The sequence below is a fragment of the Colobus angolensis genome, unplaced genomic scaffold (assembly GCF_000951035.1).
Source record: "Colobus angolensis palliatus isolate OR3802 unplaced genomic scaffold, Cang.pa_1.0 Scaffold58, whole genome shotgun sequence".
In the NCBI taxonomy this organism is placed as follows: domain Eukaryota; kingdom Metazoa; phylum Chordata; class Mammalia; order Primates; family Cercopithecidae; genus Colobus; species Colobus angolensis.
In genome coordinates, this window is record NW_012119376.1 from 5435165 (window position 1) to 5447747 (window position 12583).

At 36.1% G+C, this 12583-nt stretch overlaps 1 long non-coding RNA gene across 1 annotated transcript in view; it reads right to left on the reverse strand.

Annotated features, from left to right (window-relative positions):
- LOC105526147 overlaps positions 1-2780 on the reverse strand; it is a 113987-nt gene extending 111207 nt beyond the window's left edge. Inside the window, exon 1 of the long non-coding RNA XR_001004030.1 lies at positions 2730-2780. This is a non-coding gene — a long non-coding RNA (uncharacterized LOC105526147). The remainder of the gene's footprint in view (positions 1-2729) is intronic.
- Positions 2781-12583: the final 9803 nt, after the last annotated feature.

Genomic DNA, 12583 nt, shown 5'->3' on the forward strand with positions numbered 1-12583 from the left:
AGAAAGAAAGAAAGAAAGAAAGAAAGAAAGAAAGAAAGAAAGAAAGAAAGAAAGAAAGAAAGAAAGAAAGAAAGAAAGAAGAAAGAAAGAGAAAAGCAAAAACAGAGTGTATACTCTCCAAATACTCAGGTATACACTTAGGGTCCTGGGAAGTATCTCACAGGATAAGGATGGGACTAATGTATTAATTATGTGAAGGGCTGAATAGCGGAGGAAAGATAGAAAGAGATAGGACTCAAAAGATCTGAGTTCTAGTCCTGGTTCTGCATACTCACAGGTTGGATGAATTACTTAACGTCTAAATTAATATCTAAGAGACTCCCCCCATGAACACACACACACACACACACACACACACACAAAGCCATACTGCTGTACTTTCTGAGTTTTAAAGAGAAAATAGAAGAATAACCTTAAATGTATTAAAGTAACCAAATTGAAACTATGATTTAAATATGATTATTCACAACTTTAAACTGTATAAAATTGTAATTATTTGGGGGAAGAATAAAATTTTCTACTCATTTGATGTTATAATGCAGTATGATTAAATCAAATAAAGTAGACACAATAAAATTAGAAAGAAAGAACCACAATACAAACTTGGAATAATACAAAACAAAACAAAACACACAATATAAAATGTAATAAAACTTAGAACAATAACCAACTCACCACTACCACTTGTATAAAACTACAGAGGCACATGGAGTAATGACAAAATAAACCAGAGTTACCATTCTGGATGATACATAATTATAGTAATGCAAATGCAAGTAATTCTGAGCCAACATGAAAAATCATTGTTTTTCAACATTTTTGTGCCTGTGGAAAGTTTTTGTTTTACTGCTTATGAAAGGCAGTTTTGGAGCTGAAATTTATGTTAGTTTATTTTATTCTTTAAAAATGGACTTTAATTCCCATTGAATAAACAGTGTATAAACTACTAAAATACCATAAACTCCAAGTCAAGAAGCTTAGAGCTTTGACTCTGTTTCAGGTTTAAATGAGCCCTGGCTAGTTCATGGTTTACCAGTAAACTCTTCTCCATGGGTATAGAGTATGAACTGCTATAATACCATCTTCATCTAAAAAGACTAACCAGAAAGAAACAAAAATATAGAATTTATGCTCTGTGTTGAAGGAAGAAGAAAAAAAGGAAAAGAAGGTAGAAGAAAGGGAAGGAGAGGGAGAAGGAAGGAGGGAGGGGAGGGAAAAAGAGAAAGGAAGGAAGGAGAGAGGGAAGAGAAGAAAAGATAGACAAAAAAAATTTTTTTTTTTGAAATGGAGTCTTGCTCTATTGCCCAGGTTGGAGTGCAGAGGTGCGATCTCTGCTCGCTACAAGCTCTACCTCCCGGGTTCACACCATTCTCCTGCCTCAGCCTCCCAAGTAGCTGGGACTACAGGCGCCCGCCACCATGCCCGGCTAACTTTTTGTATTTTTAGTAAAGATGGGGTTTCACCATGTTAGCCAGGATGGTCTCGATCTCCTGACCTTGTGATCTCCTTGGCCTCCCAAAGTGCTGGGATTACAGGCATGAGCCACCGCACCCAGCCGACAAAAAAAAATGTTTTGAAGATGAGCAGTTAACAAGCCTGGAGAACACAAGTGATTTTCCCTAATTTCTTTCAGGATCTTGACAACCTTTTTCTCTTCTGTACCTGGGTTCTTGGCATCTTACTTTTATTATAGTTTCACTAGGGACATGATTATACAAGGGTGAGGCATGATCATGAATAAAAAGAACTTGGAACCCTAAGCCCAATAGTAATGAAAGGTTTCCTGTAAATGTCCAAACAAATGTATCGGGTCTGTGCAGGAATACATCAATGATGTTTCAATATACTTAAGGCATCAATACTACAGACACATACCTGTTTTCCTGCCTAAGATCTTCAACTGGTTTTCCATTTTTTTACAAGATACATGATCCATAAGGCTATCCAAAAACCACTTAACTCTACAAAATCTTCTGCAACAGCACACACAATATTCTACAAAATACCAAAGGACTTACAGTTTCCTGTGTGTGTTCACCAAAGAACAGAGGACAAAAGTAAAGGATGCACTCTTGCCTGAGAGGTTTTGGAGGGTGTGACCTGTCCTCTGCAAAGCCTCCCCTGACCTCCTGGAAGAGTGAACACTCTCCTCACCAGAAAACCTCTAACTCATAGCTTTCTTATCTTACAGCGCTTATCTAACAATCTTAGATCTCTCGTTTATGTAGGTGCCTTCTCTACTAAACTGGAATCATTTCTGAAATAAGAAACTCTAGCATAGCAATGTGTCTCATACATGTTCGTAATAATAATAGTGAATATATGCATCAGGAATTCAGAAGAATTGTGCTATTGCGAAGATTGTACTGAGCTACAAAAATAATTCCGTCCATTTGTAAAACATCCATTGCTTAAGCGGTACATTCACAGATCTTATATTTTGCCATTAGGTCTGTCAAGATACTTTTAACTTCAACTTCAGGTTAAGAAAAGTGTTAATAGACTAGATTAACTAATGTGATTAACTAATTAGAATAACTAGTTGAGAGTTTCAGAAGTGAATTAACTTCTCTAGGCTTCAGTTTTTCTACTTATATAAACAAAAATATTTCATGTGAGTCTCTTTGAAGTCCCTCTAGCTCTATAGCAAGCAGCCAGATGGAAAAGTATAAGCAGCCAAAATTGCATTGTTGTATTAATAAAATGAAATAAGGATCAGATAAACTTACAAAATGAGAACTGTCATCATCTGTAGGAGTTGTTGGTTCTTTCTGCAAATCCTACAGATGACAACAAGAAAGAAAAACAGAGAGTATAGAGAGGAAAGAGGAACCACGAAGAAGGACCAAGTAGTTGCAAATAATACCAAAAATAAAAGCTAAATAAAAAAAAATTTGAGAATGAATAAGCTTAATTTATACTACCTAGGAATCTCTCTTTTTTTTTTTTTCTGGAGACACAGTTTCACCCTGTCACCCAGGCTGGAGTGCAGTGGCGCAATTTGGCTCACTGCAACCTCTGCCTCCTGGGTTCAAGTGATTCTCCTGCCTTAGCCTCCCAAGTAGCTGGGATTAGAGGCATGTGCCACCACGCCCAGCTAATTTTTGTATTTTTAGTAGAGACAGGGTTTTGCTGTGTTGGCTAGGCTGGTTTTGAACTCCTGACATCAAGTGATCCGTCCACCTCTGCCTCCCAAAGTGCTGGGATTACAGGCGTGGGCCACTGCACTCGGCTTAGGAATCTTTTTTCACAACAAACATACAGGACACTTTTTTATTCAAGCACATGGAATTAAAAAAAAAAATCTATCGTGCAATTAGCCACAAAAAAGCTTCAATACTCCCCCTAAAATCAGTATAATATAGACTTATAGCTCTGATCACAACACAATAAGATCAGAAATCAAAACTAAGATTTAGAAATTCCATGATCCATGTTGCTGGAAACAATAAAACATTATTTAAAAATGAGGGGGTTTTTTGGTTAAAGAGAAAGACATAAGAAAAACTGTGAAATATTTACAGTTTAATAACAATGAAAGCTTAAAGGTCAAATTTTGGAAGTAAATTAGTACTAATGAAATTTTTTATTTTAGAGACATTTATCAGAAACTGAGATTTACATAAATAAGTTAAGTGATTGATTACTCAAAGCAACAATAAAACAGTAACCAAGTAAACTAAAGAAACAAGAACCAAATAATAAAAGATAATAGAGGGATTTCCAGTAAAAAATGGGGGATTAGATGTGTGCCTTTGAATTTACCCCCCACAGAAACCCCATAAAAAAATGGTAAAAGGATATTTCAAAGCATAAACTTATAAGGACAAAGAGAACAGAGAACGGGAGACTAGCAATAAAACTTCAGAAGATGAAAAAAAAAAGAATGAATATTAAATGACTTCATGAACTAAGAAAGTGAATCCTAAACTGGCAGCAGAAATCTGGGAAACTATTCTAATGCTTTGGCAAAATCTTCCCAAGGTCCAGATAGTTTTAGCACCATATGGCTCTGAAAGTGGGGATAAGGTGAAACCAAACAAAACCAAAGAGGACTGGTTAAAACTGTTTATGAAATCTATCTTCAGATACCCTCCTCTAGTCTGTGTGACTTCTACTCCACACAACAGTAGAACTGGAAGCTTATTCTCCAGACACAGGAAAACAGAGACTCTCTGACCTGGGAGACATTAAGCCTAGTGGAAAAAAGAAATGGCATACTCAGGATAGGGGGATTAAGTGCAAGTTTACATACTGAACTTTGAGATCCCTCAGTTACCAGAATGCTAGTAGCTAGCCTCATGCTATCTAGGTTGGAGATCAGAAGATCATTATCTGGAAATACTGATAAACCGGAGAGGGAAGCCCTGAAGACAATGGCATTACAGGCTCTGAGCAGCCTTGCCAGCATAGGCCATAGGGAAGTCCACAGTTGGCAAGTCCCAAACATGAGCACAGAGCTTCTAATTCACTTTTCAAACCTCCACTCTAAACTATGACCAGGTACTGGAAACGGAAAATATAAGAAGCTAGTTGGAGGAAAAGAGGTGAAACTATGATTAATATTTTTGGAAAGATGAAAGAAAATATTACATCCATGAATCAAGAATAAGATGCTGTGACAAAGGAACAATCAGAAAACATGATAAAGACCTTGGATATTAAACTTACAATGGTTAACATTAAAAACGCAATGGAAGATCTTAAATATACTGTTAAAAAAATGGAAAAGACAAAGAGCAAACAAGACAAAGGGATGGAGAATAGGAGAGAAAGTATTCTGAAATTAGAAGATTAATTGCCAAATATCAGCTAAATTTATTTCAACAACTGCAAAGACCCATATATATCTAAAACGATATTGGCAGGAAAAGGAAAATCATTGCACCTCGTGATAACTAGGCAGCACCCGATGCTACTGGAAAAGCATACAGAACCCAGGAACAGTGCCATGTTTGTAGGAACTAGCTATTTGATATAGGTGGCACCACTAACTTAGTCAGAAAAGGAAATATGCAAATATTGTATATTTTTCAATTTTTGAATATTATAATTAATAAGAAATGGGAAATAGGAAGACAAGTTAATTTGAATCATATGAATTTGTTGATATTTGACTGTTTCGACCTACATAATGTCTGTTTCATGAACTTCAAATTAATGCATGAAATGATTAATGTTTGCCTATGAAAAAAGGAGAACAGATGTAGAAATGGATTAAGGTATATGGCTAAACAAAAGAAAAGTCTTGTGGATGTACAATAAGCTCTGAACTGGGAAGAAGAATAATTCAGTTCTATGCACCAATAGGTGACGATGATGCAAGGTTTGTAGACAAGTTTACAAAGTCATAACAGATGGAAAAATTACCACGATGGAGCTCAAAGTAGTTATGTTACGAAACTCAGCAAAAATCTAAAAGAAAGAAGCCAGGCGAGATAAGATATGAGAAAGATGTCTTGGAAGAAAAAGAAATATTTAAAAGATGAATACTTATAGCTATGAGAAAGTATAAAATTAGGTTCAGAGAACAAAAAAAAATCAAAGCCTGAGGACAAAATGAAAGTTAAAACAATTTTTAATAATTCTTTGGGATGTTCCCAAAACAGAAGAAAAAGACTGACTGCCATCCTTTCTTCAAAGAAATAGTGCTAACAGTGAAAATGAGGCACATGTCCAACACTTTTTTACACCCCCTACCACCACTGCCATTATACTCATCATCGTGTCAGACACATATCAAGTTCACAAAATGTGGTTAATAGAACCTAGTGGGAGGGGTGATCTTAAATGATTTAATTTTTCCCCTTGAAAGGGATTTTCCTTTGGATTGCACAGTTTCTTAAACTCTAGATTTAGAAAAAGACACAGGCTGCATCTATTTTTCTGGATAAGGGTCATTATTCCTGCCCTCTTCAACAGACACTTGCAACAGTGAGAATAAAGCCCATAAATTATATATATTAGACTTGACCATGACGTGATACATCTTCTACTTATAATTTAGGTGATCTTATATAATGTGCTAGACAGTTATGTTATCATTATTTACAGAACCTTGAATGCAGTAGTAATCATCAATCTAAATGCCTATGCATTATTTTTAAGGGAGAAGCACAGTGATGTATTAATATTTCAGGTTAATGCACATTGAGTGGGATGAAGGGTTTAAACAAGGAGATAGAAATAGAGATTTCTCTGCAGCTTCAAAAACTATCTCCTGAGCACTTTTCTACTCCCCACCCTTCCTTGGGCCACTCTTTCCCTACTTCGGTGATCCAGTAAGTTAACTTCCTCAAATATCCATTCATAGTTAATCCTTTGAAATTTTCATGAATTAAGTAAAAGGTGTAGTAAATTACTGAAGACATTAATTAGGCAAGCAGCATGAAATGTTTGCACATCATCTCTCAAAAAAGACTAAATAGTTGTTCTTGACATGATCCACACCTAAACTCAACTTCTTTTTCTGTTTCAATAAGTTTTAATATTTAACTTGCTCAAATTGTGATTTGTCGATATAAATAAGAAATTTGTTTACTCTCCCTAACTGAAAGAGGAAACCCAAATACTCAGTTATGTTCTATAGTAAGAATCTATGAATCATAGCATAATAATTGAGGCAAGTGTCTTCGATCAATCTCAGAGTTGCTGACCATTTGCAGCACGAGACTAAAATGAAAAACTAGGTCTCTAGCAGCTCTCTGAGTCATCTTAGTGGGTAAACAGGGTTATCTTGATTGAACTCACAGAGTATCTGACCTACCCGAATGTCAACATGTGTTGAAAACCACTCCTCAGCCATGACAGAAAATGCAGGTGCTTCATAAAACCTGTTGACTGAATCAAATGAGTCTACCAATTGATATTATTTACACAATTTTTGCTCTCCTTAACCACACAGACTCTTCCACGCCCTTCCTAATCTTTCAGATAAATAATGATGCATCAAAATAATGTTAATTCTCTGAATATCTGCCATAAACATATTACCTAAAATACAAATGAATTTATGGTTTCTTATTACTTGAGGATTTTCCTGTGCCATTTCTTCTTACATTTGTACAGATTTTCTTTTCTGTGTACAAATGAAATAATTAGGTTCTAGATCTACACCTTTGCAAATTACAAAATGGTTTTCTAGCTGCTTTCAGAGCCAGAAAAACAAGTTAGGGAACAAGACTTTAATAAGTAGAAAAAAAATTAAATATATTTTTTAAAGGTTTTCAATTAAGCTGTCATTAATGCATGAGTATTTAAGATACGATTTATGGAGTGAATACACACACATACGCACACACACAAATGCAGGATTTGCCAATTACTAGCTGTATGATCCTTATCCTTGGCAGTATACTTAATCTCTCTAAACCTTAGTTTCCTGGTTTCTAAAATAAAGATAATAACAATTATTTTATGAGGTTGTAGTGAAGTTTAAACAAAAGAATGGGCATAAAGGTATTTTTTCATATTAAAGTCCTATACAAATGAAATTAGTGTTTGTATGCACTACCTACTCTGGGTCAAAGGCTAAGCTTTGAGTTTGGAAAGAATATAAGAGGAATGTAAGGTATATTCTCTTTACACAACAAACTTAATATTCATTTGGGGAAGAGGAAATAATTAGAAAAAGAATTGAGATTGCAGAAAACTAAGTTGTGTGACCCAGGTTATGTGTGCAGTAACAATTCTAAGAAGGAAGAGTTTAAAATGGGCTGGAAATTATGACCATTTTCTTTCCAAATGGAACAGGCTAAGCTTTGCCTGAACAAAGAAGCAAAGATATCTAACAGCTGCTTGCCACTCTCTGTTGCTTAAAATATCAGAGGAGTATGAGGTTTAGGCAGCTCTGAGTCATCTTCCTCCTAACTTGGTATTTATTCGGGACATAGCTCTAACCCTGATGACAACAGCATTCCTGACCTATGAGCTGCTCAAAATGCTAAGATGGTCCTGAAGGTGAAATGGACACCTCCTCCCCGTGCAGTCAGCTGCCATTCCCACTTGTGCTTCTGCAGCCTCCTCATTTTGTCACAGTGTTTGTTCTAAATGAAAAAGGTCTGGACAGCTGAAGAAAAGGAACTGAAGCCAAATGAGAAATATCCTAGATTCTCTTCTTATGACAATGCTCAAGACTCACAGCTGAGGCAACTGTAGAAAGAACTGGAGCTTGGGCTTAGACCATGTGACTTTGGTAGCTTGTATACCATGAATGAAGCCCAATCAATTCAATTCAGTTGTTCAAACTCTATGCAGGCCTGTTTTGATCAAAGTCCTGTAACTGTTAGATATGCAAAACTTATTAAGGGAGAATAATGAAAGATATGGAGTGATAAGACAATTTTACATATATTTTATGTGTTCTCATCTCATCCAGTGGTATCTGTAAATGGGCTACGTAATCAATATTTTTGCAGATGAGGAGGATAAGGCCCAGATGGGTTGGATAACTTGTCCAAGGTCACACAATTTATAAACTGCAGAGGGAAAATCCAGTCCTAGAAAATCCTGGCTCTAAAGCCTGTGTTCTTTACACTTACATTGTCAGAGGGAGAAATCTGAACACACACAGAAGTATTTTTTTAAGAGGAGGGCTCTGGGTACAGAATATTTTCACAATTCTAGATGATGGGGTATTTTCACAATAGGTGAATTGTGGAGGAGTAGGCTGGAAGGAGGTTGAGGCCATATATTGGAGAACTATGCGAAAGATCACCACTTTGCACTCAATTATGTAAACACTGAGGAGTCACCAGTGGCTGACCAAGTACAAGGGAGTTCTGGGTATGGACAATGAGGGGTTACCCTGTCTATAAAAAATTTTAAAGCTCTAATAAACCCAGTCATTCTGATTCTAATCATCACTTCCTGCCGACATTTCTAAACAATGAAGTGATAAAATACTCCTCCTCAAAAAAAAAAAAAAAAAAAAAAACCAAATCTGGAGATAGTTTAAAACATCTGCTGCCATTAGCATCGCGTTTTAATAATACATTGCATGGTTTGAATTAGCACATTTTTATTATTTGTCCTTTATTAAACATTGTGTTCAACATAGAAGTTAATTCAGCAAATTCCCAGTTAAACAATTGTTCCCCAAGCGTACCCCACTCAGCTACAATCATTTAGGATAAATGGGGAAACGTTGGCAATTGCCTTGGACAGACATAGCTGCGATTCTGAGTCAGAGAAACAGAACTTGAGTTACTGTGGGATCACTTGGAGTTTCCTATTTTCATTTAAATGCAAAATGCAAGTGTAACATCTTTTATTTGATAGGTGCAAATTTTAATTCATATATAAAATACCCCAAACTTGCACAGTCTTTAGAATCAAAATCACTTCTTTTCATTTGTTGTTTTAAAACAGAAGATTTAAAAATTATATTGATTACTAATTACTACATGAAAATAATTTCATCACAAAGTGGGGTGTGTTATAAAAATGGTCCAGTCAAGGTGTCAAAAATGCTAGGAATGCCACTGGAAGTCACTGAATGTTTTTGATGGGAGGGGTCACAAAAGAATGGTAAAGATGAATCATAAAAGACATCGTAATTATACCAATCTATGCTATGTATATGTCTAGTTACCAATACGTTTTCCTAGAGAAGAAAAAAAAGGGGAGTATAAGTTGTCAAAAGCAATAAAAAGTATTAAGTGGTGGAGCGTATTCTGGCAGAGGTCCTTGAGGCTGCTGCATCTTCATGGTAGAATATCAATCCTACCTCCAGCTGGTCTATCCTTGAAAGCAGGCAGTTCTCATTTTTAACTGCCAGCAGAGAACACTACCACTTCAGGGAGTCAGTAGGGAATGATTCAATTTGGAAATTTCTGTCACCCAATATGTTGGGAAGTGTCAATTAAGAAAATCATTATTTAGGTTTTTTTGTTAAGGACACATGGTTGTCACAACCTGTATTGTTGTTTACAATATTCAGTGCACTTCCCTATGGGAGGATTGCACATCCCTTTCTACAGAAGACTGGCCTGGCCTGATGACTGATTTGCTTCAGTCAGCAGACGTGATGACTGTTCTGGGCCAAAGTTTTAAGAGCTACTATGTGGTTTGCTGTGTCCTTTCCCTCAGTCTCTGTGATCATGAAAGCATGAAGCCTCTATTCACCCAGGGTTCCTTAATAACTACAGTGAGCACAGTCCTTTTTTAACCCATTATGAACATGTTGCCTGAACAAAAATTAAATATTGTAGTTTTAAGCAGCTGACATTTTCTGGCACAAACTAGCGCTACCTAATTGATAGAGTAGTCCTACCATTTGGGCAGATACTCTCAAATCTATTCCCAAATTTAGACGGACCAGAGGAAATTATTTCATAGAACTCCTGTGTAAATATCAGTAGAATTGCTTTTACTGAACTACATTTGATGTGAAGATTGTTCATATTGAAAGACACTTTAAACGCACCTCGTGAAACTCAAGCTGGTCCACGCTTAAGAATGTTGTCATGAACGAGAGGTATTATGCAGTCATAACTTGATAAACATCCTCAAGAGGTCTTTGCCTGTATTTTGCATAACGAATCGTTACAGTTCTCCTGAACAGTGTGAACTATTTCTGTCACTTAAATACTATCTATTGTGTACCTGATCACGTACCTAATCTATTTCAGGTTAGTTGCCAGGAAGCTTAGGTCCAAATTTTTGGCAAGTGTGCAAGTGTTTGCAAGATCTGTTTTCAATGTAGTCTTAATTTTAACTCTATTTTATGAATCTGGTTTTGTGTTCCTTTCTTAACAATTTTTAATTGATATGTTGTATTTAATCTCATTAATCTTTTCAAATCCTTTAAAAAACAAGATGTGGATATAAATAAATATTACAGAGAATACCATTGCCATGTGACTGACTCTTTCTAAACATGTGAATGTCCTCAATCTACATCAAGTCACCAAAATTGCTCCTAATAAATATCACAATTTAGAAGACACTCCCTTTAAGCCTGAGCCCTGAATAGCTCATGGCCATGTCAAATTGAAGAGGTTCTTATTTGAGAACAAAGTTCTGCTGGCTGCATTTGCTTTAGTAGTTTTAGTTTGCTTGTTTGTTTCCAGAAAACCTTCAGGGTTCTAATTTTTTTAGCTAATTAATATAATTCTTATACTTAATTGAGTTCTCCTTCCTACTGAGTAAACTAGGCACTATTAAATTCCATAAAGCAATGGAAGACATATTCCTAGGCTTCTGAAATTTTTCATAGGCTAGCTGGGGAGTTCAGTAACTAAAGCAACAAACAAAAGCAATTCAGAAGACACAAAATTTTTCTGGGCCAACTATGGACCCAGGGGCTGGGGAAACTTAGAATAAAGGGGTGGAATAAAGGGATGGTTAGCGTAAGAACAGAATTAATTGGAGGAGGCTTTCTGAAGGAGGTAAAAGTTGAGCCACGTCCATTCATCACTATTCCCTCAAAGCTTCCCTTATCATTTTCCTCTCCCGCCTCCCTTAAACATTAAAAAAAAAAAAAAAAAAAAAATCCAGCAATTAAATGCCTGACTCAGGGAGACTAAGAGCTCAACCTTATCCCATACCAAGGAGCTATCTGAAGTTGGGCCTCAGGACCCCTAAGGCTTCATGCTGGCTTAGGTGCAGATCTGCCATTTGTTGACAGACTCTTTCCCAGCACCGAGTATGTTGGGGTCACTGGGAAAGAGGAAACTTATGAATAAATTTGAAAAGGGGTCTGAAAATGTAGATGAACACCAAAGGAGTCCTTTGTGAATAAAATTAAGCAGTCATTGCCATAGAGGACAAATGTTTTAACTGACTCTGGTCCACACAGCCTCCTAAGGCTTCCTCCAGGAGGCAGAGGCATGGGTCTGTACTAAATGGCTTAATTTTCTTAATCAACTATTTCATTGTGGGTTTTAGATTTTATTCCCATGCCTATTTTTTTTTCCATGTTGCCATAATACAGCCCTAAGTACCGTGGCAAACATTTGACAGTTTGCTCAGCCGGTGCTGGGCTCTGCAGAGCTTGCCTAGCTCTACCTTTTATTAATTGGGTTTCAAAATGTGTTCTTGTGTGAACAGAAGCTAAGATGGGACTATTGTACCTGTCAACAGGAAGCTGGGTGAAATAAAATATTTGGAATGTGTTTTAAAATAACTCATTGTGTGCTTGATCGGTAGAGAGCTTAAAAGAGAAATATTCTTTAATGTTGAAATAAATAATCATACAATCAAAATGGCAATAAAATTAAAGAAATGATGGGGTTTGTTCAACGTTCTTCAGCATCTGATTACAATAACATTCTCTTTGTGCCCAATAGATTATGCAATGATGAGATATTTCTTAAAAACCATTTTAATAAAAAACCTAGAGACCTGGGGATGTAGTAACTACTTTGAAAACCAACAAATAGGCCTCTGTAAATACATCTGGATGTTTCCAATTTAATTTTTATCTCCATTTAGAAGTTTTTTTTTCCTTATCAAGAAAAGCTCTAGATCCGAAATTTCACATTCCAGCTTTAAAAAGCTCTGCCTAGCCTTGACCGTCTGAGGAATATAATTTTCTTTTGGTAAAGCGGAAAGATCTTTGTGATTCTTTTCCTTTTTTAAT